Source organism: Pleurodeles waltl, chromosome 1_2, assembly GCF_031143425.1.
Source record: "Pleurodeles waltl isolate 20211129_DDA chromosome 1_2, aPleWal1.hap1.20221129, whole genome shotgun sequence".
Classification (NCBI taxonomy): Eukaryota; Metazoa; Chordata; class Amphibia; order Caudata; family Salamandridae; genus Pleurodeles; species Pleurodeles waltl.
Genome location: NC_090437.1, coordinates 402,924,874 through 402,944,565, shown reverse-complemented (window position 1 = coordinate 402,944,565; position 19,692 = coordinate 402,924,874). Strand labels below are relative to the sequence as shown.

General features: G+C 42.6%; 1 protein-coding gene across 5 annotated transcripts in view; it reads left to right on the top strand.

Moving 5' to 3' along the window:
* The first annotated feature begins 495 nt into the window (after nt 1-495).
* The window catches only part of LOC138300566 (uncharacterized), a 960,785-nt gene continuing 941,588 nt past the window's right edge, over nt 496-19,692 (top strand). For 2 of the 5 annotated variants that reach the window (XM_069240136.1, XM_069240146.1), the window contains exon 1: nt 521-676. The gene's annotated coding sequence lies outside the window, so the exon portion shown is untranslated. Of the gene's footprint in view, nt 677-19,692 lie in introns of all 5 variants that reach the window. The other 3 variants (XM_069240117.1, XM_069240153.1, XM_069240126.1) reach the window with 3 other exon arrangements.

Sequence of the window (19,692 nt, the reverse complement as noted above, 5' to 3'; positions counted from 1 at the left end):
GGCCAGTGTGCCTTAATCTACGGTGCTATGTGTGCATGAGTCTGTGTAAGTGCTGGCCTATGTGTGGATGGCTATCTGTAGATGTGTTGCTTTCTATGCATATGTGTAATTGTCTACGTTGAATGTCAGTGCGAGAACATGTGGTTCTGTCAGTACCACAATCGAAGGGTCGCCGGAACCACTACCTTGCAAGACATTTCCTCGCCTCTGCAGACGTACTGTTCTGCCTCTAGTGCTAGCTCGTCGAGGCTTCTAGCTGTCTTGTGGCAATGCAAAGTAGTACCAATGGTGAACGTTGCAATTTACAATTTATTTCGAAAAAGCAAATGCTTTCTAATCCACTACAGTCTACGCAATTCGGTATTGGCTCTAAAACTCTTACTCGCATTGTGTAATTGGCAAGTCTTCAGTTGCCTGTGAATCTGATAACGAACGCCTTGAACTTCGACCCTTACGCTGCTAAATGTTGGTGCCAGCGGACTCCGGAAGCGGAAAGTAATAGAGGAAATTAAGAAATATGCCGCTAGTCGTAGCCTGTGCTTCGACTGTCCACATTCCTGGGCTCGCTCCTGGCTCCTTGCCTGGTCTTGGCAGAATAAATAGGTTGTTTCTGAGCTTCCCACAAAGCGCTCTGCAGCGACACCCGCGAGACCGGAGCGAGGAACCTATTTGTAAGGTAAATACAAGAATGAACTCAAAGATATTATTGAACCGTGATTTTATTTTCTGGTCTAAACTCCGTTTGCTACCCTTTACACGTGAGAGCTGCATCTTTTCTGCCATATACTTTCAACATTTTAGTTAGATCATGGGTGAATGTGTCCGGTGACGCAGTGCAAAAAATGATTCCCCCGCGTCAGCCCCTCAAAGCCTCCCCCCTCTAGATTGTGCAGAGGGATCCCTGATTCTCGCATTTCTCACTATTATTCATTGACCTAGGGCTAAAAGGGGCCCCGGGAGGACAAGGGAGGGCCCTGGACAGGTGCAGTGGCTGCAGTGCCCTGAGGGATGCTCCCGCTCTCGAGTCCTCCCTTATTTACCACTCTTGTACAACATGTCAGAGAGCAAGTAGTGATATGTTGCAATATTCCATGTTGTACAAGCCCGAGCACCAAGGCTTCGAACTCCTGTGGGGAGGGACCTGGGGCCTTACCATGAACAGGCGGAGTCGAGCACACCTTTTTCTGCACATCCAGGCCCATATTTATACTTTTTTAGCACCGCATTTGCATAATTTTTTTGACGCGAAAGCGGCGCAAACATACAAAATACAATGGGCCCACTTCTGCGTCAAAAAGCAGCACAAATGCGGCACTAAAAAAGTATAAATATGGGCCCCAGTGTCTAAAGATAATTTTTCTGAGTTAGTTCGTGAGCTGCAGACAGCAGTGACCAGAAACAGATCGAGGTAACCACTGCTCACTGTGAGCTATGCATTGTTGTTGGCTGCGCATGCACTAACTCATAGAAATTAAAAGTTAAAAGAATGTGCTATATATAAACAATGCAAACCTGTAGAATTTGTAAAATGCTTATTACCCCAGTGTGGGACTGTGGGATGCTGAAGTGCTTACCCACACAAATAGCAAGCTACACCATTTAAGGGGTGTGGTTCAGAGAGACATTTTTGTTCAGAGCCTATATATTAGGTGTTGCCTAGTTGTGCGCGATGACCCCTGAGGTGCGGTTATTGTGTTATGAGACGCATCACCTGGTGGTGGGATGGGTGAAGGAGACAGATGTGCAAATTATAATTATACAAAAACAAATCGGCTTAGCCACAGGGGCAGGGGCGTACCTTGGTCAGCAAGAATGTGGGGGTGTGACCTTCAGATTTCCCGACTACCAGGCTGGAATATAATGTTTAAATACAGTGTACAACAAGCACAGTGCATGAGAGGGGCCTAAGGGGCAGTGGAAAGGGGGTGGAATGTGGATTGGTAGGAGTACCAAGAGAGAAATCTTAATATTTTGTAAAATAACAAATATTTTTGAGGACTTTTAAAACAGAGATTGAGAGCGTGTGTGCATTTTTGTCTGTGTATGTAAAAATTCCTGGTGAAATCCGACAGGCATCTCACCATATCCGACAGAAAGCATCTGTACATAACTTTATATCAGAAAATTAATTGATCAGAAGAGCGTAACACCGCAAACACCCCCTGAAGGTACGTGCCTGCACAGGCGTAACAGAATTCTGTTTGCCGTACACCAAAAAAGGGGATAATCAAAGAAGGCTCAAAAATCCATACAGCAACAAGTTTCAGACAGAGATGATATGAATGAGTACAAGGATACCAAAAGGGCAAGAATGGGAATTAATGACAAAATCAGTAGTATTGCACCATTTTATTTATTTATTTTATACTGTCTGCTGCTGAATGGGTACACCCTATGAAGTAGGAAGGAAGTGGAGGTGCAATCAAGGCTGACAACCTGAGCAGAAACTAGAGAAACTTTAAAAGGTGGAGATTCCACCTACTCTTGCTAGGCTGAAGAAAGCCAAATTTTGAGTAGGAGTTCATGCCCCAAGCCTCTCTCAGGCTCTCAAATGTGGACAAGCACCTGTCCGGTGAGCCTTAGTAAGGTCGCAGTTCAGACCACAGGTAGAGGGGGCTCTTGCACATGTGAGGGTGAGAGACAAAACACTTGTTAGGTTGCTGACCTGACAGTGCAAGAGGGAATCATCCTGCCTTGTGATACTCTGCTCTCCTCACTCCTCTATGCAAGTCCAGTACTTTTCATGGATCCCAGAGACCCTTGTTTTTTGTAGTTTACATAATGAGGCATCCTCCTGATCTTCTAGATTTTCCCCTGGAACATCTTTCACTTTCATTATCAGTAGTGAATTACATGTCACAGTGGAGTAATGAAACTGGAGGGGGCTCCCTGCAAAGAAGATGTAGGAGGCCCCCCTCCGGACTCACTCAGGTCAGGTGCTGTGCTGAGGGCCCCCCCTAGAGCTCAGGGCTCCCCGTACCGCCTTTGTTACACCACTGACATGTCAGAATAAAATGAGATAATGTAGTGAACGGTGACTTACCCTGCTTCCCTGACTTCAAATAGGACAGCAGCATGGCACCGACTTGGTAGTTCTCAAATTGCTCAACCCTAGCTCAGCTCTTCTCTGACATGTGTGCCTTGTGAAAAACACTTTTAGATGTGTCTTCCCATCCAAGCTTCTTTGTCTGCTCTATTCCCACTCTATCTCTCCGTCTCCCATCAGCTCTTCTCCCATCCCTAGCCTTTGAACTAAACTATAGCAGCTAATAGGTGCCATTTTTTTTCCTGGGTTACTCCTAATTAAATATTACAATCATTTAGCATGTACATTTGTGTTCACAACAGTTGTGTTATCTGACATACTTACAATTTACTCATCTGAGCACCTTTAGGTGGCATGCATATATTTACACCTCTTCGGGCATTTTTGGGATTTGACACTTGCTTCTAATTTTTTCACATGTCTGCGCATGTCTGATACCAACTCAACTCTCTTGCCCTCCTCCACTCTTTTACTATGTTTTCACATGGGGAAATATGTAAGTCATATTTGTCTACACTTGAATTCTATTTGTTCTGTATCATTGATTAAGATATGTATATATCATTAAATCTCACAGCTTTTAAAATCTCAGCAGGATGAAACACATGTTGGCTGCCATGTAGCTTTTGTGAAACCATAAGCAAGGGCTAAAAATACACATCATTGTAATGAGGGAAATCTTCTGTGACTTTTGATTGGAGAAAGTACCATTAAAGACCAAGAAAAATCCTGCAAGGACTAGTACTGGATACCAGTTATTTTTTATAAAAGCAACTAAACTTATGCGTACACCAATGTTGCTTGTACTAATGGATTGTTAGGATAAACATTTGGTAGAAGCTATGTATCACACCTGTTGGTAGCAGGGTGATTGATAGTGTTGTGGCATCTTTGGTCAACTTCTTGGGTTTGAATACAGGCCCTGTAAGTACTTAATATCTGGATGTGCTTCTGATCTCAAGCCATTTCTGCCTTTTGTATTGATCAAATCTTAATTCAAACCCTCTGAATGCTGGCTCCAGTTGGGAGTGTGCTGACTAGGTCTATTGGATGCTGCAGTTTTGGTCTGCTCTAGGAGAGCAGAACCTTTGCCTACATCATTCATTCAAGAACTTTGTTCTTTGCCCATACAAACACATTACAGGGAAAAATTTGAATACCTTGTACAACTTTTAAGGCTGTTCTCAATGTCTTGGTCTAGCCTTGCTGGTTGCAGGGTACTTGGTCTCAGACCGTTAACCCTTTGTATTGCAGAGATATGACCCACAATCTGCCTTTCTCAGCATTAGAAGATGCAAGTACTCTAAACTCTGACAGTATGACTTACCAAGTTAAGGCATGTCATAATGTTTTGGGCTAGCCTTGCTGAATCCTAGGAAATTGATTCAGTCCTGCTGACCCTTCCCATTGTGAAGTGATGACCCACAAACTTCCTTTATCAGAACCATAAGGTGAGAGTATACCTAACCCAGCCAGCAAGGAAAAATTAAAATACCCCTCATGACATGAAGGCCGCTTGCAAAGCCTCTGTCAAACCCTACTGATTCCTGGGGCTTGGTCCCTTTCTACTGACCGTTCACATTGCAGATAAATTACCTGCAATCTGCCTTTCTCAGCAATAGAAGATGAAAGTGCACTGAACCCTACTAGCGTGCCCTATTGTATCAAGACTGGTTTCAATGTTTTTGACTAGTCTTGCTGAATCCAAATAAACTGGCTCCGTCCTGCTGACCCTTCCCATTGTGAAGATATGACACACAATCTGCATTTATCTACCTTAAACAATGAAGGTATGCTGAGCTGATGGAGTTGCTTACTTCTGTATCTGTTGTATTTTATCTGACAGAAACTAAATAACCATAATAGGAGGGATGAGCATCATGAATGTTGCGCACAGGCACACAATGGGGCTGTAGGTCTATTTACAACAAAGTAGCAGTGTCTACAATACATCATGCTCCTGCACATAATTAAAAATTGAGAGCAAACCCCTGCTTTGATGTTCTGATCTGCGCTGTTTGATGCTCCTACACTAAATCATAGTGTCTCAGAGTTAGACCGACCTTTTGAATTCCCCATATTTAGGTGTGTTGAAACCAGAAAGATGGAATCTTGGATATTGGCTGGTATACATGCATCTAAATCTTGAAATAGGGAATAACTCATACATCAGGGAATATTGAGCCCACACAGATTTCCCACCTGCTTGGACCAGGGGGAAGTCAGAGCAGGTGAATTAATGTGTTCAGAGTTTGTGGACCTGATAATTGCCTGCCAGGAGAAACTGGGAAAGATAGGATGTTGAGAAGTGCAACCTCACCCATGGGTACTGCTCTGAGCCAATTATAATGATAACCGTGCTACAGTTGCACTCTAGACTGCACATTTTTGTTGAAAAGAGGTGCATGGCTTTACTCTCTAGATGCGCTGTTAGAAATTGGGGTCTCTAGTTGGCAGAAGTATACTCCCTTGTCCACGTAGGGACCACAATGCTAGTCAGGTTAAGTCACAACACAACCTAAATTATGCTGTGGCCACTTGGTGGTATGTGTTCGGTAGGACCTGCTCTGCTGACACCAGCTGACCCTTGACAGTAGTCATGCTGGCTCCTGTGTCACGAAGAGCCTCCACCCACAGCCCATTAATGGTGACCCACTGCCTATACTTAGAAGTATTGGCAGACATGTGTGCTTTTGGCACCATATCTCCATCCCCCAGGGACACTAGGGTTACCTCTGTTCGCTCCCCAAAACTAACTGGGACTACTTCCTCCCTGAGTGCTACACTAGCCAACCCAGGTGTCTGCCCAGTGGGGGGCTGTGTCCTCTTTGGATATTCAGAGTCACCCTTATAGTGACCATACTTGGAGCACTTTGTACATAGGGGTACAAACCTCCCTGTCTTATGGTCAGAGAACCCTTTCTTCTTAGGATCAGGCTGGGACTGGTTACCACTATTCCCATGGGAATTATTTTGGGGGTCTCTAGAGAACTCCTTTGTTTTAATCCCCCTCCTCTTTCTTCTCCTTGGGAACTCTGACCACCTTTGTGGGCGTCTCCCTCAGATACCTTTTTGGACACTCTGGTGCTAGCCCAGAGGTCTGCCTCCTCAGCAAGCTTCCTAGGATCAGTCAGCTTACTGTCAATTAGGTGCTGGCTCAACTTTGTAAAGCAAATACTGAGCATATGCTCTCTCAGGATTAAATTGTACAACCCAACATAATCACCGACTTTGCTGACCCACACCTAGCCATCCAGTGCCCTCCTGGAAAAATCAATAAAGTCTACCTAGGTTTGGTTGGGGAGCCTGTAACTGTCCCTGAATCTTTGGCGATATTTCTCAGAGGTATTCCAAATTTGGCAATCAAAATGGTTTTCATAGGAGTGTATTTGTTCTGGTCTCTAACCTCTAATGTCAGAAGTATGTCCCTCCCATGTTTAGGCACATGTTTCCACAGACCCACCCCTCAGTGCTCTTCAGGAACCTCATGTGTTCTCAGTGCATCTTCATAAGCAGAAAACCACTTGTCAATGTTATCTCCCACCACATAACTGGGCACCAACTCCTTGGTTAAATTAACATTCTTGTCTCCATCAGGCACTGTACGTATGCTGCCACCATCACTGCCGGACTCAGACTGCCATGCCTTGAGGTCCAGCTCTTTTAGACTCAATTCATGAGCCAGAAGTAGTTTCTTTTCTGCCAAGGCTCTCTGAGCTTCCCTCTCAGCCTTCTTTCCTCTGCCACCATTTTTAATCTTGCCAACTTCAGCCCGAATTCTCTCTCCTCTCTTCTTTCCTCTGCAGTCAGGCCGTGTCTTGAGACACTGCTCACTGGTTTATCACGCAGCACAAATCCAGGGGTGTCACATCCCCCACTGCTGTTGGCAGCTCCTCAGGAGAGCCATCCACCTGCTCCCCAATTCATCATGCTCCTGTGAGCGGGCTTCTACCCAGGCCCTCAGTGCCTTTTGTTACTCCTCCTTCTTGGAAGCTCTGCTGGTAGGTACCCCATCCCCTTCAGCTGGTTAACTGTGTTTCCCTCCAGCTTAGACAGGTCAAACTCCCCAACTCCACTTGTGGGCCCAACCAGAGATATGATGTATAGGATTCATTTTGAAAATGTCAAGCAGGGAAATTGTACCAAAAAAAAACAAATCAAGTTGACCTTTAACTATGGGTAGGTAGTGTACATGTATCTATTGTATAGCAGTGCACAAACACAAGTCCTATACTCACCGCTGATCACCAGTGTTAGAAATTGGGGTCTTTGGCAGAGGTATACACTCGTGTCCAAGTAGGGACCACAATCCTAGTCAGGTTAAGTCACAACACAACCTAAATTATACTGTACTCATCCTGTGCTGTTTGTCACAGAGCAGGCAGGTTTAACTTAGAAGGCAATGTATAAAGTATTTGTGCAATAACTCATACAGTGAAAACACCACAAAAATACACCACACAGGTTTAGAATAATAGATAATATTTATCTGAATAAAATAAGGCTGGAACTCTGAAAATCCGATGTACACAAGCAAAGTTATGAATTTTTAAAAATTAAATCCCTCTAAAGTTCTTAGAAACACAATAGCTCCAACTGGGTCTATCACGGCGTTGTTGACGGAGTTGTTCCCAGTAATCTGACGCCACAGACACTGGTCACAGAGTCGCAAAGACCCCCAGGTACAGTACCTTTTGAGAACAAAGAAACAAAGACGTTGCATGGAGTAGGAGAGATAAGGTGTCGCTGAGGACAGTGCGGTGTCAGTCCCTTGTGACGTCCGGGGTGATGAGGCATCGGTTCCGCACTGCAAAGCAGGTGGAGGCGAGGCGTCAGTTCTGTCCGATTGAAGAGGGAGCTGGTGCGGTGTTGGTGGCAATGCGTTGGTTCCTAGTGACCCGGCAGGGTCGATGGATCCAGTCGATCAAGACTTGATGTGTTGACCTCGCAGTGTCACGTTGACCCTGTGTGATATCAGCTGTGTCGTGGCAACATCGGACTTGCATTGCAGGACGCAGTCATTCCGTGCAGTGATGTCCACAGAACGGGAGCAGGCTGCAACGTTGGTGCTGGTGTCGCGGAAGGTGTTGCTTGCTTCGCTGAAGTCAGAAAACTAGCTAAAAGCTAGCTGGTGAAGTCTCTGTTTGCCCTGAGACTTCAGAACAGGAGGCAAGCTCAATCCAAGCCCTTGGAGAGCACTTTTGGGGAAGGCAGAGTCCTTCCAGCAAAGTCAGAGGCCAGCAGGGCATTAGTGCAACAGCAGGGCTGCAGCCCTTCCCTCAAAGCAGTCTGACAGAATTCAGGTGTAGATCCAGAAGTGTCTAATTTGGTGGGGTTAGAGACCCAGTTTATATACCCCAAAATGCCTTTGAAGTGGGGGAATCTTCAAAGAGTGGTTTTAAAGTGCACAAGTTCCCCTTGCAACCCAGTCCTGTCTGCCAGGATCCCTGTGAGGGGTTATCAGTCCTTTGTGTGAGGGCAGGCCACTTGCCCTTGAAATGCAGGTGTGAGCCCCTCCACCATTCCTGGCTAGGAAGACCCATTCAGTATGCAAATGAATGCAGATGTGACTCTGTGTCCTGTGTTTATGGTTGTCTGGGTGAATTGCACAAGGACAACTGTCAACCAGCACAGACCATTCACGGATTGGAGACAGGCTGTAAGGAACAGATGGCAGTAAAGTGCAGAGAAATGCCCACCTTCGAAAGTGGCATTTCTAAAATAGTAATATTAAATCCAACTTCACAAGTAAGCAGGATTTTCTATTCCCAGGCTGGCAATACCAAACAAGACATGGCTACTTCTTCCAGATCAGAATCTACCACTAAAGAGTATATGAGGGCAGTTCTAATGCTAGTCTGTGAGAGAAGCAGGCCTTACAGTAGTGGAAAATGAACTTATGAGTGTTCACTATCAGGACATGTAAAACACATAAGTACATGTCCTGCCTTTTACCTACATAGCACCCTGCCCTTTGGATTACATAGGGCCTACTTTAGGGGTGACTTATTTGTAGAAAAAGGGGAGTTTAAGGCTTGGCAAGTAGTTTTAAATGCCAGGTCGAAGTGGCAGTGAAACCGCACACACAGGCTTTGCAATGGCAGGCATGAGACATGGTTAAGGGGCTACTTATGTGGGTGGCACAATCATTGCTGCAGGCCCACTAGTAGCATTTAATGTACAGGCCCTGGGCACATGTAGCACACTTTACTAGGGACTTACAGTTAAATGAAATATGTCAGTTGGGTAGGAACCAATGTTACCATGTTTAGGGGCGAGAGCATATGCACTTTAGCACTGTATAGTCCTAAAACTAGCAAAAACAGAGTCAGAAAAATGGAGGGAGGCAGGCAAAAAGTTGGATGATGACCACCCTAAGGCTGTGAGGTCTAACCTGTGTATACAATCAAAAATACAAGCCCAGGGTTCATATCTTGAATATTGTGTGACTGTGCAACAATTGGATTGTTTACAGTTTTACATGCAAGTTTTTTTTTATTTTTACACCTTATCATCAGTTAGAGCACATTCCTTATGCTGTGATTAGTGTGGAGGTGCATATTGCATTTTTTTAACCTTTGAATCGCTTTTTATAAAGTTGTGCCTAACTGAACAGGCAGCACAGATCAAAGGTTTCTCATTTTTGTTCCTCCAAAAATCTCCATTACTGGACTGCAAAGCATTACTTGTATTACCAACCGATTGTGCTGTAGTGCCAAAAGTATAGATGAAAGATTGTCTTTGTCTGTTACTGACATAGGTAGCTTTGCTGCTCACAGGAAAGGTACAAAGGTTCCAGTGTTTAGTTTCCAAATAAATGAATAAATGAATGAAAATAAGTACCTGGGCAGAAAGTGTTTCTAATGAGCCTGCCCCATTACTGCTGAACGACAGGCATGATGAATGCCAAGGCTGTGTAGTTTTTATTTCAACTCATGCCTCTTTCTCTCAACACACTCTCTAATTCACTCTTGCAGTTTCTTTTTATTCCCTACTTTCTCTCTTATTCACTGTTTTCTAACTTTCTGCACCTCATTCCTTCCTCCCTCTCTTTCCCTGGGTCAATTTCTATCTTTCTCTGGGTCAATTTCTGATGAAAATTAAGGCCTAGTCCCCAAAAATAAGTACTGGAACCCAAATTAAGCACTGTTCCATTTTTAAGCACTGACGTAACTGGTCCATATTTAATTGTCACCAAGACATCAAGGGGTTACACAGGTGTATGAGTGGCGTGTGAGAATGGTCCTGCTGCACAGGTAAGCTTAATGAATCAGGTTACTTTTGATGGTGTCATGTCAGTTTCAAAATCATTATTTGATCCTTCTAAAGAGATCATAAAAGTACAATACATTGCAATAGGGTTCACATTGAAAATATTGGCATTAGCACACTGTAGGTAAAAACAGGAGGTTGATACAAATAGATCTGCTATATCAGGACAGATGGATTCGCTCAAGCTCTGCCACTTCTATCATTACCCCTCCATTGAATAGAGGCTGCGAATGGACATTTTAAGAAAGCAGCAAACACTAAAAGAGATGTCATGGCTGCATAACAGCTGAAGGTACGTTAGCACCGCTACACTTCCTAAATTCTAGTGGTTTCAAGATGTGCTTGTGACAGAGTTGAAAAAAGGTACAATAAAATTGGCTAAATAATACAAAATGCAGTAAAGATTGCTGAGTCAACCCGTCACAAGGGCAAGCAGGTAAGTTGCTATCCCACACCTTCACCCGCTAAGAAAAGCACATAAGACGCCACATGGTGCCCGACCTGAATCCAAAAAGGAGTGACCTTTCCCAGCATGTAAGCTCCTGGATTAGATATGGCGCTAAGTCCCTCGTCGCTAAGGTAATAAAATAGTTGCGAATGAAACGCTTACTGAAGGCCTCCTCTGTTTTTTGTGAGAGGGTGAACTGTGCGTAGCACGACTTAACCAACTTACTTAAGTTATCAGGGGCCGTATCATTTCAGGGAGGCTGATGTCCATGAAGGACTTGCTAACATAGTTTCCCAAGGAATGGAGTGATCCTAATCGAGACTAAGACAGTCTAAAATAACGTCTGTATTGAAGCTAGGTTTGTTGTTGGTCCACACACTCACCCAAAGCAGAAGGGGGGCACTTTGATACTATCTGAGATGTATTCTAGGCTAGGTTCAGAATGTAGAAAAAAATTAGGGCAGGATGGTGGGAGATTCAACAGCCATCTGCAAATTCTGTTTTTTTCGACCTGTATGGGTAAGACATTGTGGTACCCTCACCCCGCTCCATAAGTAGCTGTGGGAACACACTGCGATTTAGAGATCTTAAAATAGGGAGAGATAGTGCTCTATCCTTCCTTCTGGACCAGGATGTATAGGGGCCCAGCTGCCCTGGTATGTGATGTCATTTTTAAAGCAATGTTAAAAAATGTGGGACACCAAGTGGAGCAGCACACCTTTGTTTTTATTGAAAAGAGAGCATTTTAGAAGCTTGTGATCAAGTAGGTACTAATGGATTTCTTAACCGTTGTGTTTATGCTAGAAAAGTGACTGCCTTTAAGAATATTAAGTTTCTGTAGAATAAAGGGATTGCTACCTCTCTTTGTAAATACCTTAGCATTTGCCTTTTGCATCATCGCTGCTGATGGGCCCCAGGTGAGAAAATGTGCTTTGTACTGCCTACACCGAAAGTCACGTCTACATAATAACATCTCCATCATGCTGGCAACTTCGTGGACTGCGAAAAGCGACCCATCCTCATTAGTGGTGTAACAATAGCCCCTTCAGCCCCCGCGGTGCATGGTGCCGGAGGAGGGCCACCTGGAGCTCGTAGGCTCCTTCTGGCACTGTGCACGAGTGGCAGGCCCCTGGTTTGAGTCCTCCTGACTGGGTCTAGAGCGTAGGAGCTCTCCTCCGGATTCGTTACACCACTGATCCTCATGCACACACTACCCCGCACACATGTGTGACCCCTTTTATATGCCTTGGTGAAATATGGACCACTTACTTGATGTACGTTTTTATTTTGAAAGGGAATGTAGCAGCACTTTTCAGCAGGGGTGGAATACTTTAGACCAGGGGACTCCAGCCTTCTCTGTAATAAGGTCTACATATGTTCAATGAAAAGCCTCCCCAGCTGCTAATATTATTAGTGATGTAGTAGTTACCACATTAGACAAGATCACGTTAGCGACCGCCATAAGCCAACACTATCAGAGTGATTCCTTTAGTGTATTAGGAACAGTTAGTTGCAGTAATATAAAAAAAATGCTTTGTCAAAGTGGAATGCCCATTTATGGGTAGTACAAAACAGCCATAGCTACAATACCCCTAGCACCAAGTTAATAATATTGGTAATAAGTCTCCCCAACACCATTTTATCACTCAAATATCAGCAGAAAACTCAGCCATTTTAATCAAAACATCAGCCTCTGAGCTCTGAAAATGCAAACATTTTCACCTCTAATACATGCTTTTTAATTGTGATTTACATATATTAATTCGCCAAAGCAAAAGCTTCTAAATTCATTGACTAGGCTGCACAGAGGAGAGCTACTTCCAGGTAGCTGGAAAGCCACTACTAGCTCACGAGCTACTCGGTGTAGAGGAGTGCCAGCGAGTACCTGCACTTTTATACTTCTATTTCTAATGCCAAGTTACTTAGAATTATGTTAATAATTTAGTGTGCATAGTGAGTTGTGAACATGCATCTGGAACGGCTACAATCTGAATGTTATTTTTAATGGAGGCTTCTGTTTCAAACGCTACGATTCTTCGCTGTTATCCAGCTGTCCTTTCAATTGCAATACATTTTGTACCTTTGTCTCTATGGGTGATGCAATAGATAGGTAACGTTGTTCTCTTTCTTGCTATAAACAGTGCTTCATTTGTAAAATAATGAGTGCCGGTGCCAAAGGCGGTGCTCAGAAGACTGTGTCTGGCTCCATTAAATTTCAGCGCACAGAATAACACGACTGTGTGTGTATTCCTGAATTCACCTCAATCCTCTTTAATCCACAGCCAGACAGTGCTTAATTTGTAAATAAAAACGTGCCGGTGCCCAAAGCCCCCCTCTTGAACACGCGGCTGCTGCATTTAAATGTGCAGCACGGAATACCGAAACATGTAATCCTGAAGCCATCTTGGGCCTCTTCAATCCATTTAAAGCCACTCCCTGCCCCATTCAGCTGACTCTGGCAGTTTTATGCTTTCTACTTCAATGACACTTTTTACTTTTTCTCTTCTTCCCTCTTTCCCAAATGTGTCTTTAGCTCGCAGCAAATGCTTAAGGCAGAAGAATAAGCCCCGGCCCTCAAAAATAAGTGCTGATGCTCAGCACCGGAAACAACAAGCACAAATTAAGCACTGCAGCCAGACACTTCCTGCGTCTTCCCACTTTCTTCATCAGTGACTGTTTTTCCATCTTTCGCTTCTTCCTTTTCATCTCGTTTGTGCGTTTTTGTTCTCCTTTGTCATCCGGAAATAGGTAATGTGGAAAAATAAGCGCTGATCCCCAAAAATGAGTGCAGTAGTCCCCACCAGTAATACCAGCTCAAATTAAGCACTGGCTGTAAATAATACAAAACGTTCATAATAAAAGAATCAGGTTCATAGGTTTATGTTGACCTTCTCATTGCTTCACCACTGATACCCTTGAATTGGAATTCCAGTTTAGCACCAGTGGACCAAAACTAACAGTAGAAGATACTAGAGCCTGAGCAGTTGGATAATGCCTTTATATCTAGGGCAGTAGTTCAAAGTGTCTGTTTCATAATTACAGTGTTATTCAGAGGTAGAAGCTCTTTATGAAGATAATGAAATACAACACTTGTTTTCTTTGCCTCATTCAATAAAATAGTAATTGTCACCTGTTTTCCCTTTAGTGCTGTGATTTTAAAGGGAGGGATGTGATCAATATATACATTTAATACAAATATTCCTTTGTGATACATTTAAAATTGGCTTTATGTAGGGGAAGAGGAAAGTCACATCTGCAAACTAAATGGCTCTTTCAAAAAATTGTTCATTGATTAAATAACTCCCTCTTAACCAGTCTACGCTACCATCTTCTACGAGCGTCCTAAGCACTTGAGTGATTGCTGGGGTACTGTGTAACCAGATAGATACCCCATACGCTCTCACTCACTCTTAGTGTGCCATATGGTAACCTGGGTTCAATCAAACTGCAGAAAATAACTCTTTTTTTAGAAGGACATATCCTGAATTATATTTCAAACACACTAGGGCTGTTCTTATGACTGCAGGGGTAAATTCCTATTACTGTGCAAACAGGTGTTTGCCAAGGGATCAGAGTTACAAGTTGTGCTATAAATATGACCCCCTCACAGATTTCCCCTTACAGATTCCGGTACCATCAACCTGCCAACAGTTATTGAGAGAAAAGGCCGGGGAAAAAGCAAAAGCGTTTGAAATGCGGCATGTTAAATGCAGAGTCTGTATGTTATGAATCATTTACAAGTTGAAACTCAGTATAGGAGGTAACTATCTCTCCCTCATGTAATGATAACAACCAGGTGTTTTAAATACCCCAACCTATTCAGCCCAACTTGTAAAGAGGGCCTTAAGGTCTTGACTTTCTCTCCCCTGTTCAGGCCACCGACCCCCTCTTTTCATCTGAAAGGCACCACAGGGAGTGAAGCCTGCATGGATATGATAAGTACCATGACTTAAGTGAAAGGCAGCCCTGATTACTTGCCCTGATTACTTTCAACACCATTCTACATCACTTCCAAGCACTAGACAAGCATGCATAAGTGCAGGCTTTAAGTGAATTCGCTGCAAGAAATTCATCACCACCACTACCTAGTAAGATAATGAATGAGTACCAAATTCTGGATTTGCCACCTTGCACAGTAGAGAACTCAAGCTACTAAAATTGAAGGTTGGAAACTCATAAAAATTGAGGAAAACCTAAAATGGATTACCAACAAATTTGACTTCAGGTTAGTCCCACAGTGACATACTTTGTATAAAACTAACACATTTGACTTAAGAATTTCTAATAGGCACAATATTTACAGACAGCTCTACTGGACCATGTAATGTACAACTCTGTTGATGACCATATGCAAGATTGACAGTACGTCTAGCAGCAGGTTTCAAAAATACACCTATGAGGAACAATTGAGGTCTCTTTTGATAAAAATTCTCTGTTTTATATGAACCAACAAAGAGGCCTGCTTTCACTGTTCAGGCCGCTAAACCCCTTGAAATTGGTTTATCTAGAGCAGAATAATCCATCTACTTATAAGAAAACCACACCCAAAGCCAAGCTAAGTAGAAACCTATGTAGCCCACGTATTACCTACCCATGTGATAAAGAGTGCTGCTATAAACACCAGAAACATCTTGACGCCATTGCAAGTGTCTACCCATCTCAGTCCAGATTATGCCTTAAGTATGGACAAAAAGTGTTCTATTGTTTGCATGAGGTTAAATGAAGATTGTCTTTTTAAGGCATTGGCAAAGTGGGCTCTGGCCTAGGGCCCTAGCGTTTCAGGGGGCCTGTTGAAAGACCTGGCTCTATTCTCCACACAGCCCTGTCCTGATGACCTTGAATGATTCTTAGACATGCTTTAAATACAAATTTCCTTTAATTTATTTTTAATACAAGTGATGTTAGGAGTCTATTACATACATTCTGGAGAAAAGTGTAGTTTGTTTTTCTACACCATGCAACATCCATAAAAAATCCTTTTAGATCAAAGCAGGACTTCAGTTGCAGAGATTATTTCCCAAAATAATAGAGAGTGGTTTCTATATTACAACAGTGAGTACACAAATCACTATCCCTGAATATTTGATAGAAACACATTTAGAACCCATTTAGGTTTTGGACCATTTTTCAGAAATTGAAAGCTGTTCCGAACAGGGGCCCTCAAAATATTTTGGGCCCAGAGTCCCCAAAATCCTTAAGATGTCCCTGTAGGGGAATACTCCCCAACCTACCCTCTTTGATTCTAAGTGCATCAGTTCTATTGGTGGAACACCCTACATCATTACACTATCTTTTTCCTAGAAAAAGCATTGCGATTAAAACCCCAAAACAGATGAGTTGCGTCCTTTCTTTTTTCTCTGTGCTTTTCACCATTTCTCCTTTCAATCATATCTAAAAGGAAGCTACCAAGATGTGTATAGGTGGTCCCGTCTTGGCCCTTTATTTATTGTATACCGAGGAGTGTCATATTTCCATTGGGGCCATGAAAACTCAAATCACCTGTACCACAGAAAACGCTGTTGCACTGATGGGCATCTTAACGATGGTCCTAGGACTTAACCTACCTTACCACAGAGCACTTGGTTTTAGACCATCCATAAAATACAGGCCACATTATGGCAATGAGATAGGGGCTTGATTCAGGATTTAGCAGCAATGGAAAATCTTCTGAATTCTAGCGAAAGTGGTAAATACAGAGAAGAACTTACCAGTGGAATTTTCTCCACCAAACTATCCCTAAAACAGAAGAATTTTTACCTGCATACGCTCCTCTAGTTTTACCACTTCTGCCAGAAATGTACAGACTTTCATTACCACACACCTATAGTCGGCTCCTTGGGGACACCTAAAACCTGTAGTAGCAGCAGCCAGCCTAAGAACATAGATCTGACTTATCCTGGGTCTCTCGAAAAACTGAACTTCCACCAGGATTTGAACACTACACTGACCGCCTGCCCAGACAAGGAAAAAACGAACAAAAAAAATACGAGTTTGGAGACACACCAATGTATGTTTGGCGAGGTTTCCGCATATCTGTGATCCTTATTGCCTTTCAAGTACAATAATATAATATTGCACACTGCCTTCCTGCATGACTGATATAACAAATAGTTCCACAGAAAATAAAAAATGAATTCAGAGGTTACTAAGAGCCCCATAAAACCGCCTTGCTTAACTTTGACAGTGGGTCATAACTTTCACACAAATTAAATGAAGTTTTCTTGTATTTTACCACACAGGCAACCTGTCCTGTAAACAGGGCTTTAAATGGGCTAGGTAACTTCGGGTCTCAGAGCCCTTAGTAATTAGAAGCTAAGATTGAAGCAGGTTCTTATCAGGCCCTATAATAATGTCCTTAACTCTACGGACAAAAACACTGATCAGTTTCTGAACTATGAATGTAAAAAACGTTAAGGTAATCCAGGTCAGCGCTTTAGTTTCTGTTTATATTTCACAAGTTTTACTTAATCTCCATTCTCTAAGAATATTTGCTATTTATTTAAGAGTAATCTCTTTACTACGTTTCGTTAGTGCACACTTTAAACTGAGTGTCCTGGTGTTTAAAATGGAATACGATTGAGGCCTTGAGAATTCCTCACAATGCCTGTGACTGTGTCAAAAAGATGTTCAGAATACATAGTCATCCAATCCTTGGCCTCTGAAAAGCACACTGAACAGTGGTCAGTTATGCCAGTTGCAACTGTGATTCTATCCAAATACGCGTGAAGGAGATAAACAGTGGTCAAAATACTGACAAGGCGTAAGTAAAAGAAAAATCAATGCTTACTGGTCAGTAGGTGCAGTGAGTGTTTGGGGGTGATAAAACGAAGGAGATATGAGGAGGTTCACATAGTGGAGAGTGAAAAGAGGGTGCTGAAGAGGAAAAAGATGAAGTGTGAAATATGCAAATGGAGAATTTCAGAAAGTTGTGAAGAGAAAAATGGTGTAAGTGTCCAACACAGAGGATTGGTGTGAAGCGAAGAATGGGAGTGACTGAGACACAATGAAGACCACAGCCCCCTCCACAGATCTCAGTAATGTTTAATTCAGAGTCATAATTTCAGAATTGAAACACTGGCAATAATTATTATTTACTACAAAATTATTGTTGTTCCTCATTTATCTTATACAGCTAACAACCACTGACAAAGCCAATAATCCTGGGTTTTTTCGGTGTATATTAGTTGTTGGGTTATGTATCTGGTTGTAATAACAGAGAGGCAGACAAAAACCAGTTGGGTGGCACACTAGAAGACAGATTCATAGTTTACATGTTTAAGCCACACCCTTAACCACACAGGCCATGCCCCTTTTAGAGAGACCCCCAGGTTTTTCTTCCTATGTAAAGGCTTGACTGTGAATGATCTTCACTATGGTGAAGACTTTATCGGATGTTTTCTGCTTCAGGAAACTTTTGAAGATGTGCCTGTAAATCTCTGGAGAGAACTTGACTAAAGGACTACTTTGATAATCAATGGCGGCTGGTGAAATTTGACAATGATAAGCAAGAAAGAACCAAGCTGAAATGCTCTGAAAGTGAAACAGTGCAAGAGACCCCAACTCTTAGAAGAAGGGTAAAGCGTGGAGGAAATAATGGCCTCTCTCAAGAACAGTACTATTGTGAGACCATGTATCCGGAAAAAGAGTATGTTCCCATTTCAAAATAGCAATAAGCGGCAGCTCATCGAGTGCACAGGACTGCTTAGGCTTGTTTTTGCCAAGTTAGGCCTCTGAATGATGAGAAAACTGCACTTTAACTCATGCCTTAAAACCAGTTTAAAGTAGAGTTGACAAACATGCCTACATTCCTTCAACTGCAATATTTTAGAACAACTACTTGAATTCTGGTAATATAAAAAACTGCATTACAAAAAATGAGAAAAGATTTATTTCTTACGTTGGCTCACTAAGCGCTAGTAATTAAAGGCTGCACTTATATCACTTACTGGGAAAAATGCTCAGGATGAAATTCCTTAAAAAGCATGGAGTTTTTTTTATTAACCTTCAACACCACAACACAATCAAACCAAGCAGTTTGTCATCTTAAAACTCTGCAGATTGACTTGTACAAAACTGACGTGTTAGACCTGTCAGCCATAGGGTGGTCTTGCTCTAAACTTTTGGCTTTATTCTTCTTGTTTTTGCTGAATTCGTTTTTGTTGGCTTTTGGCTTCTGCACACTTTACCACTGCTAACCAGCAATAAATTGCTTGTGCCCCTTCCTTTAAACATGGTGAGATTGGCTTTCATCCAAATGGCACATTTAATGTACTTATTAGTCTCTAGTCAAGTGGTCCTATATATACCCAGGGCCTGTAAATTAAATGCTACTAGTGTGCATGCAGCACCACTTGTGCCACCCAATTAAGTAGCCTTTTAAACATGACTCAAGCCTTCCATTGCAGCCTGTGTATGCAGTTTTAAACTGCCATTTCAACCTGTGAAAATAAACCTTTTGCCAGGCTTAAACCTTCCCTTTTAGTACGTGAATCACCCCTAGGATAGGCCCTAAACAGCCCATAGGATGCACAGTATTTAAAAACGTTGGACGTTTCACTACTGCAATGCCTACTCTCCCATAGGAAAACATTAGGTTACCTTATTACATTTAGTAAGTGATCATTTTCAATTGGAAGTAAGTAGGAAAGTCAAGTTTGGTCTCTGAAGAATTGTAATTTAAAACCTTCTTTCATTGAAAAGTTGAGTTTTAAGTCACAATTCTGAAAATGCCTCCTTTAGAAAGTTGTAATTTTCTTTTCCCAACTATTTGGTTCCCAAAGCATGTATCCTTGGTCACATGACTAGGTGTAGTTGCCAGTTGGTTTTTGTTTGTTACTCCCATACAGTGACAGGGAATAGGTGTTGGTAGGATAGGACATCTATGACTTGATTCAGGGGAGTAGATGTAACTAATCACACTTACACA